This window comes from Gopherus evgoodei, chromosome 1, assembly GCF_007399415.2.
Source record: "Gopherus evgoodei ecotype Sinaloan lineage chromosome 1, rGopEvg1_v1.p, whole genome shotgun sequence".
NCBI classification, from domain to species: Eukaryota; Metazoa; Chordata; order Testudines; family Testudinidae; genus Gopherus; species Gopherus evgoodei.
In genome coordinates, this window is record NC_044322.1 from 604,061 (window position 1) to 614,234 (window position 10,174).

General features: G+C 44.4%; 1 pseudogene; it reads right to left on the reverse strand.

The window, feature by feature from the left end:
* The window catches only part of LOC115647985, a 41,718-nt pseudogene extending 35,725 nt beyond the window's left edge, over positions 1-5,993 (reverse strand).
* Positions 5,994-10,174: the final 4,181 nt, after the last annotated feature.

Consider the following 10,174-nt stretch of genomic DNA (forward strand, 5'->3'; position numbering starts at 1 on the left):
GAAATGTATTTTCCAGGTAAAAATGCTGTATAACATGGGTAATGCTGTGAACAATACATGGGGTGGGTATACTAATGATAAGGGTGCTTCTATTTCTTAATAAGGGTTTTGGGGGTGTTGTAATGGATGTAAGTGTTTACCTACTAACTTAGATAGAAAGAGTTTGCTGTAAGTAATCCAGGGCTTACTCGACAATTGCATTGAGTGGAACAAGTATAGCAATAATGAAGCCCGTACTCAAATCCGCTTGTGGATCAACCTGCTCCTTCTTCTTCAAACAGACTCAAAAAGTAAAAGCATAAATGTTTAAGTATATCAGAAGCAGGAAGCCTGCTAAACAACCGGTGGGGCCACTGAACAAACTAGATGCTAAAGGAGTACTCAAGGACAATATGGCCATTGAGGAGAAATTAAATGAATTTTTTGCATCAGTCTTAATGACTGAGGATTTGAGGGAGATTCACAAACGTGCGCCATTCTTTTCAGGTGACAGATCTGAGGAACTGTCTCAGATTGAGATGTCTTTAGGGGAAATTTTCATAGAATCATAGAATATCAGGGTTGGAAGGGACCTCAGGAGGTCATCTAGTCCAACCCTCTGCTCAAAGCAGGGCGAGCACTCAACTAAATCATCCCAGCCAGGGCTTTGTCAAGCCTGACCTTAAAAACCTCTAAGGAAGGAGGTTCCACCACCTCTCTAGGGAACCCATTCCAGTGCTTCACCACCCTCCTAGTGAAAATTTTTTTCTTAATATCCAACCTAAACCTCCCCCACTGCAACGTGAGACCATTACTCCTTATTCTGTCATCTGCCACCACTGATAACAGTCTAGATCCATCCTCTTTGGAACTCCCTTTCAAGTAGTTGAAAGCAGCTATCAAATCCCCCCTCATTCTTCCCTTCTGCAGACTAAACAATCCCAGTTTCCTCCGAGTCATGTGCTCCAGCCCCTTAATCATTTTTGTTGCCCTCCACTGGACCCTTTCCAATTTCTCCACATCCTTCTTGTAGTGTGGGGCCAAAACTGGACATAGTACTCCAGATGAGGCCTCACCAATGTCAAATAGAATGATCACGTCCCTCCATCTGCTGGCAATGCCCCTACTTATACAGCCCAAAATGCCGTTAGCCTTCTTGGCAGCAAGGGCACACTGCTGACTCATATCCAGTTTCTTGTCCTCTGTAACCCCTAGGTCCTTTTCTGCAGAACTACTGCCTAGCCATTCGGTCCCTGGTCTGTAACAGTTAATGAGATTCTTCCATCCTAAGTGCAGGACTCTGCATTTGTCCTTGTTGAACCTCATCAGGTTTCTTTTGTTCCAATCCTCTAATTTGTCTAGGTCCATCTGTATCCTATCCCTAGCCTCCAGCATATCTACCACTCCTCCCGGTTTAGTGTCCTCTGCAAACTTGCTGAGGGTGCAGTCCACGCCATCCTCCAGATCATTTAAGAAGATATTGAACAAAACCAGCCCCAAGACCAAGCCCTGGGGCACTCTGTTTGAAACCGGCTGATCTATCCAGCTTTCTATCCACCTTATAGTGCATTCATCCAGCCCATACTTCTTCAACTTGCCAGCAAGAATACTGTGGGAGACCATATCAAAAGCTTTGCTAAAGTCAAGGGATAACACATCCACTGCTTTCCCCTCATCCACAGACCCAGTTATTTCCTCATAGAAGGCAATTAGGTTAGTCAGGAATGTTATTACTGTTTAATTTATTAAAATTCACCAGGACCAGATGGTTTCACCCAAGAGTTCTGAAGGAATTCAGATGTGAAATTGCAGAACCACTAACTGAATTGTAGAGTCATAGAAGATTAGGGTTGAAAGAGACAGTGCACCAGCCATGGTAAACAGACAAACAGAATGTTGGGAATCATTAGTAAAGGGATAGATAATGTGAGGGAAAATATCATATTGCCTCTATATAAATCCATTGTATGCCCACATCTTGAATACTGCATGCCGATGTGTTAGGATATAGATATTCCAGCCTGTCTGTAAAGGCCTATACTTTAAGAATGTAGGTTGCCTATGGAAATGATCTAGGGTGAATAAAAGAAAGAATCTGTGTAAGGGCCTTCTCTCACTGTGACAGTCTGAGGCCCTCTTCTTAGGCCAATGCCTTTGGCTTAAGAGGCAGCCATAAGTCGGGAAGTGTGCGGTCACATCCTCACATTCCAAACTAATCACATTGAAATAAGACTATCTGGGGCTGTTAGGAAGGTGTTCTGATCTATCACCTCCAGCAAAAGGGAAGAGTCTAGAAGATGTAAAAAAGAAATTTAGTTTGGTAGTTTTCTGTCTGGTAAGAACTCACTTATCAGTAGACACAGCTGGAGAACCCTTATGTCTGTACAGATGTAGTTGTGAAATCCTCACTTCTGTATTGTTTTGGTCCCTTTGTGAGTCAATAGCTGGAGCAGCCTGTCCTGGATTTCTTTGGTCCTTACCCTGTAGGTGATGGGGTGTACCATGAGGGGCACCACAAGGTACAAGTTGGCAATGAGAATGTGGAAATGCAGGGCAACGTTGTGGCCAAACTGTTGCCTGAGGAAGGAGAAGAAAGCTGGGATGTAAGATGCTAAGATGACAAAGATGTCACAGGTCACAAAAGTCACAGGTCACAAAAGTCTTGACTCGGGCATCCTTTGTGGGGAGACTGAAGATGGCCCTGAGGATCTGGGTATAGGACACAGTGATAAAAAAGTATCAGAGGGTAGCCGTGTTAGTCTGGATCTGTAAAAGCAGCAAAGAATCCTGCGGCACCTTATAGACTAACAGACATTTTGGAGCATGAGCTTTCGTGGGTGAATACCCACTTCCTCAGATGCATGTAATGGAAATATCCAGGGGCAGGTATATATATGTGTGCTAGCAAGCAAGCTAGAGATAACGAGGTCAGTTCAATCAGGGAGGATGAGGCCCTGTTCTAGCAGTTGAGGTGTGAAAACCAAGAGAGGAGAAACTGGTTCTGTAATTGGCAAGCCATTCACAGTCTTTGTTCAATCCTGAGCTGATGGTGTCAAATTTGCAGATGAACTGAAGCTCAGCAGTTTCTCTTTGAAGTCTGGTCCTGAAGTTTTTTTGCTGCAGGATGGCCACCTTAAGGTCTGCTATAGTGTGGCCAGGGAGGTTGAAGTGCTCTCCTACAGGTTTTTGTATATTGCCATTCCTAATGTCTGATTTGTGTCCATTTATCCTTTTCCGTAGAGACTGTCCAGTTTGGCCGATGTACATAGCAGAGAGGCATTGCTGGCATATGATGGCGTATATTACATTGGTGGATGTGCAGGTGAATGAACCAGTGATGGTGTGGCTGATCTGGTTAGGTCCTGTGATGGTGTCGCTGGTGTAGATATGTGGGCAGAGTTGGCATCGAGGTTTGTTGCATGGATTGGTTCCTGAGCTAGAGTTATTATGGTGTGGTGTGCAGTTACTGGTGAGAATATGTTTCAGGTTGGCAGGTTGCCTGTGGGAAAGGATTGGCCTGCCACCCAAGGCCTGTGAAAGTGTGGGATCATTGTCCAGGATGGGTTGTAGATCCTTGATGATGCGTTGGAGGGGTTTTAGCTGGGGGCTGTATGTGATGGCCAGTGGAGTCCTGTTGGTTTCTCTCTTGGGTTTGTCTTGCAGTAGGAGGCTTCTGGGTACACGTCTGGCTCTGTTGATCTGTTTCCTTATTTCCTCATGCGGGTATTGTAGTTTTGAGAATGCTTGGTGGAGATTTTGTAGGTGTTGGTCTCTGTCTGAGGGGTTAGAGCAGATGCGGTTGTACCTCAGTGCTTGGCTGTAAACAATGGATCGTGTGATGTGCCCGGGATGGAAGCTGGAGGCATGAAGGTAGGCATAGCGGTCGGTGGGTTTTCGATATAGGGTGGTGTTAATGTGGCCATCACTTATTTGCACCGTGGTGTCAAGAAAGTGGACCTCCCGTGTAGATTGGTCCAGGCTGAGGTTGGTGGTGGGGTGGAAGCTGTTGAAATCATGGTGGAATTTTTCCAGAGTCTCCTTCCCATGGGTCCAGATGATGAAGATGTCATCAGCGTAGCGTAGATAGAGAAGCAGTGTGAGTGGACGAGAGCTGAGGAAGCATTGTTCCAGGTCGGCCATAAAGATATTGGCATATTGTGGGGCCATGCGGGTGCCCATAGCAGTGCCACTGATCTGGAGATATATATTGTCATCAAATTTGAAATAGTTGTGTGTAAGTATAAAGGCACAGAGCTCAGCAGCCAGTTGTGCTGTGGCATCATCAGGGATAGTGTTCCTGACAGCTTGTATTCCATCTGTGTGTGGGATGTTTGTGTAGAGAGCCTCTACATCCATGGTGGCTAGGATGGTGTTTTCTGGGAGGTCACCAATGCATTGTAGTTTCCTCAGGAAATCAGTGGTGTCGCGGAGATAGCTGGGAGTGCTGGTGGCATAGGGTCTGAGTAGAGAGTCCATATATCCAGACAGTCCTTCAGTGAGAGTGCCAATGCCCGAGATGATGGGGCGTCCAGGATTTCCGGGTTTGTGGATCTTGGGTAGTAGATAGAATAACCCTGGTCGGGGCTCTAGGGGTATGTTGATTTCTTCTGGTGTTAGTGTAGGGAGTGTCCTGAGTAGATGCTGTAGTTTCTTAGTGTATTCCTCAGTGGGATCTGAGGGAAGTGGCCTGTAGAATTTGGTATTGGAGTGTTGTCTGGCTGCCTCCTTTTGATAGTCAGACCTGTTCATGACGACAACGGCACCTCCTTTATCAGCCTCTTTGATGATAATGTCAGGGTGGTTTCTGAGGCTGTGGATGGCATTGCGTTCTGCACGACTTAGGTTGTGAGGCAAGCGATGTTGTTGTTCCACGATTTCTGCCTGTGCACGCCGGCGGAAGCATTCCATGTATAGGTCCAGGCTGTCATTTCGACCCTCAGGAGGAGTCCATGTGGAGTTCTTTTTCTTGTGCTTTTGGTGGGAGGGCACCCGTGTATCAGTGCACTGTTCAGTGTTGTCCTGGAAGTATTCTTTGAGTCGGAGACGGCGAAAGTAGGCTTCCAGATCGCCACAGAACTGTATCATGTTGGTGGGGGTGGCAGGGCAGAAAGAGAGTCCCCGAGATAGGACAGACTTTTCTTCTGGGCTGAGTGTGTAGTTGGATAGATTGATGATATTGCTGGGTGGATTAGGGGTACCACTGTTGTGGCCCCATGTGGCAGGTTGGAGGACGTGGGTATTCACCCACGAAAGCTCATGCTCCAAAACGTCTGTTAGTCTATAAGGTGCCACAGGATTCTTTGCTGCTTTTAGTGATAAAAAACAAATCCAGACCAGTCACCAAGAATGCCACAGAGAGGCTGTAGTAACTACTGACACGGATGTCGGCACAGGCTAGTTTCACAACAGCCATGTGCTCACAGTACGAGGGGGGGATGATGTTGGTTCTGCAATATGGCCAACACCTCGCCGGGAAAGGATGAGGAAGTATAAGTGTGCCACCGCGCAGCACCATGGCCAGACCGATCTTGGCCACCATGGGATTTGTCATGGTGGTAGAATGTCTCAGAGGATCACAGATGGCTACGTAGCGATCAAAAGCCATGGCCACGAGGATCCCAGACTCCATCACTAAGAAGCAGCGAATGAAGTACATCTGGGTGAGGCAGGCACTGAAATTGATCTCCCTGGAATTGAACCAAAGATTGCCAGCATTTTGGGTAGAATTGATGTGGACAGGACCAGGTCGCTGATGGCCAGCATACAGAGGAAATAGTACATGGGCCCATGGAGGTTTGGTTCCATCTTCACAATGAACAGATGATCAAGTTCCCCAAGATGGCTATGGCATACATGGTGCAGAAAGGGATGGAGATCCAGACATGGGCTCTCTCTAGGCCAGGAATTCCCAGCAGGATGAAGGTGGAGGGATTGATGAAGTCAGATGTGTCGGAATCTGACGCTGAGTAAGTGAGAAGGTGTCCAACTCTGAGGAAGAATGGTATCTCCTGCATATACCGTACGTACCCCTGATGTCCAATATATGCTCAGAGTCTAGGATGATGGTTGAAATACGAATGCCTGGATGGAGAGACAATGTTAACATGAGACACTATGTGCACTATGAAAGGCAGTTCTTATGGTTGAAACAGATTAGTTGCTCTTCACATGTTGAAAAAAACATTTTCATTATTCAGATAAATGTATTATTAACAACTGACCCTACTAATGCCAATTCCACATTTTATGGTGCTCCCTGCATCAATCATTTATACATATCGCGGGGTGGGGAGTGGGGACCTTCATAGGAACCAGTAGGAAACACGAGTGTGATACTTGTTATCCATCTTCATTCCTTAATGAACTGAAACCCAGGCTAGAGAGTCCATGCTGTAGGGCATTCCCCATTCACCTGGCTGCTCAGAATCTGAGAGTGGGGAAAAACAGCTACAAAGCTTTGCCAAGACATGTGCCAGAGAAAACATCCCAACTAGAATACACCTCAGGGAAAAGAGCTGCGAATCACTGATAGCAGGACTATGGAAACACCTGCTGCATGGCGAAAACAAAGGCAATATCGGGACGCCTAATGAATGTTTTGGAGAATAACTTGCTCTGGACATGCGCTCTGTTTTGATCACCCAGTCTCTATGAAGAATATAGCAGATAGAAAGGGGTTTCTGGGATAGGCTATGAGAATAGGGGAGGTTTCAATACGTGTACTGATTGAAAATCTGGGGCTGTTGAGTACAGAGAAGAGACAAAGAAGGTAAGTATGAAAGAGGAGAACAAATTAGAGAATGGAACTGATTCCATTCAAATGCACAAACAGAGAACAGTTCCTAACCAGTAATAACTATCGAGACTTAATGCGTCAAAATGCTAATTCTTCAAAACTGAGGCAAATTATCAGCAAAAGTGATTGGAAGGAAAAAATTAGAATATTCAGAATAAAGATTGGAAGTTATTGTGACAAAGTGAATTCAGCTATCAGGAGGAAAATCAACCAATAATGAACAAATGAGGGAAAGGAAAAATAGCCAAAAATACAAACTGGAAGTTATGAAAACTGGTAAGTGATCGTGTTAAAGATGTTAGGAAAAAATGCATGCTTGGAAGGACTATGAATCCCAAAAAGTAGGTTATTGAGTCTATTAAGAACCAAAGAAATCCTAGAAAAATTGCAAGCCAACTCATAAAGGAAGAAAGCAAACTTGTTAATGTTGCAGAAAAGATAGATATCTTCAAGAGACAGATTTGTTCTGCGTTTGCAAAGAAGCAGTGTGAAGTACTCATATCACATGAGGTGATGAAATACCTTCCAGTCCATGAACAATCAAGGAGGGTGTTAAACAACGTCTACAGTCAAACCTCGGAGTTATGAAGACCAGAGCTACAAGCTAGCCAATCAATCACAGATCTCACTTGGAAACAGAAGTACAGAAACAGGCAGCAGGAGAGCTAACCCTCCCCCCACAAACCACAAATACAGGACAGTTCTGTGTTGAAGGTAAATTATTAAAAAAAATAAAGGCTATGAAACAATGGAAAAGCTGATATAGGATTAGTTCAAACAATCCTCTAGAAATATAATTAATGTCAGTCAGTCAGGATTTGCAGAAAAAAAGTCTTGTCAAATAAATCCAATGTCATCCTTTAATAAGAGTAAACATTTCGTTGGTCAAGGAAACCATATATAAGCAATGGACTTAAATTGCAGCAAGGGAGGTTTAGGTTGGACATTAGGAAAAACTTCCTAACTGTCAGGGTGGTTAGGCATGGGAATAAATTGCCTAGGGAGGTGGTGGAATTTCCATCATTGGAGATTTTAACAAGCAGGTGAGACAAATACCTGTCAGGGATATTATAGATGGTGGTTGGTCCTGCCATGAGTGGAGGGGATTGGACTTGATGACCTCTCGAGGTCCCTTCCAGTTTTTTGATTCTATGATATGCAATAGACTTTGATTTCTCAGGTATTTGAGTTAGTAGAGGAAAACATCCTGATTAAAAACACTAACCAATATCAGTAGAGCATATATAAAATTGACTAAAAAGCGGCTAACAGACAGATCTCAGAAAGCACTGGTCAACGGGCCATTGTCAGCAAATCTAGATGCATCTAGTGGTGTTCTGCATAGATCAGTTCTCAGTCCGATGCTTTTAAATATTTTCATCAAGGATCTGGAAGCAAATATAGAATCACTGAAGATAAAATTTGTGGATGACTCAAAAGTTGGCAGAGTGGTTACAATGAGGAGGTCAAGGCAGGCACACCGATTAATCTAGAGTGTTTTATGAGCTGGGCTTATGCAAACACCATGCTTTAATACAGTGACATGCGAAGTGATCCTCTCGGAACAGGGAAAGCAGGTCCGTCCCACAAACTAAGGCACTGTATTATGAAGGCAGGGACCCTGAAAAGGATTTAGGGCTCACTGTGGACAACCAACTCATCACGAGCTCCCAGTGTGATGCTGCGGCCAGAAGGGCTGATTCAATCCTCGGCTGCATAAACAGGGGAGTGGTGAGTTGGAGCAAGGGAAGGATTTTACCTCTGCATATGGCAGTGGTGAAACTGACTGTGTCCAGTCCTGGGGTCCACATTTCAAAAAGAATGTTGAAAAAATGGAGAGAGTGCAGAAAAGAGCCAGAGAAGTGTTTGGGGGCTGGAGAAAATGTTGGACAATGAGAGACATAAAGATCTTCATCTATTTATGTTATCAAAAAGACCATCAAAGAGATAATTTCACTGGGAGAAAAACATTGGGAACTAATGTACTCTGTGATCTAGTGGAGGAAGGCAGAGGAAGGCTCAGTGGTTGGAATCTGAAGCCAGACAAATTCCACCTAGAAATAAGGGTCAAATGTTTAATACTGTCAGTGAATAACCTTTGGAGCACACTGTGAAGGGAAGTGGTGAATTTCCCAACACTCCATACCTGCAGATCCAGACTGGGTGCTTTTCTGGAAGATCTGCTTGAGGGCCTGTCCACATTGAAAATGCTAGAAAGGCACTACTCACACCGACAGCAGGGGTTTGGCATGCATCTGACGAAGTGGGTATTCACCCACAAAAGCTCATGCTCCAAAACATGTTAGTCTTATAAGGTGCCACAGGACTCTTTGCTGCTTTTACAGATCCAGACTAACACGGCTACCCCTCTGATACTAATTTTGGCAATTCATTTGGCAATTGATATTTGATTATCAGCAGGTAAGTATGTCCAGTGGTCTGTGATGGGATGTTAGATGGGATGGGATCTGAGTTACTACAGAGAATTCTTTCCTGGGTGCTGGTTGGTGAGTCTTGCCCACATGCTCAGGGTTTAGCTGATTGCCATATTTGGGGTCAGGAAGGAATTTTCCTCCAGGGCAGATTGGCAGAGGCCCTGGAGGTTTTTTGCCTTCCTCTGCAGCATGGGGCATGGGTCACTTGCTGGAGGATTCTCTGCATCATGAAGTCTTCAAACCATGATTCGAGGACTTCAATAACTCAGACATAGGCTAATGGTTTGCTACAGGAGTGGATGAGTGAGATTGTGTGGCCTGCATTGTGCAGGAGGTCAGACTAGATGATCATAATGGTCCCTTCTGACCTTAAAGTCTATGAGAATATAATTGTAACAATTTTTCAACAATGGCAACACATCTTTTCTCCTAGCTTCATTTGAGAAGTCGGCTCAAATGTTATGCCAGAAACACACACAAAAAACCCAATTCAGCTGGAAGCAGACACCCAGCATGTGAAATTTGAATCCAAATGCTTAAAGTTTGGCAAACTTATAAGCAGCTGAAAATGATGTCTGCTAAGTTAAGGGGTCAGACAGCCTTAATTAATGGTGGTGCCACCAGCAACACCATCTATGGCCAAAACATTTGTGAATCTCCTTCAGCTAAATGCTTTGTTCCAGTAGCATCTGTGGTAAGAAGTTCCACAGGCCAATCATATAAACAATTTTTACTTTCAATGTTATCTGTTCAGACTTTCAATGGAATTCAATGTTCCCTTCCTCGCATGCTATAAGACAGACTAAATATAAATGCTTGACCCACTTTCTTTATCGATAGTTTCGTAGGATATAAGGCCAGAAGGGACTGTTAGATCATCCAGTCTGAATTCCTGTATAACAAGGGGCATTAAATTTCACCCAGTTACCCCTGTGTTGAGCCTAATAACTTGTGTTTGACTAAA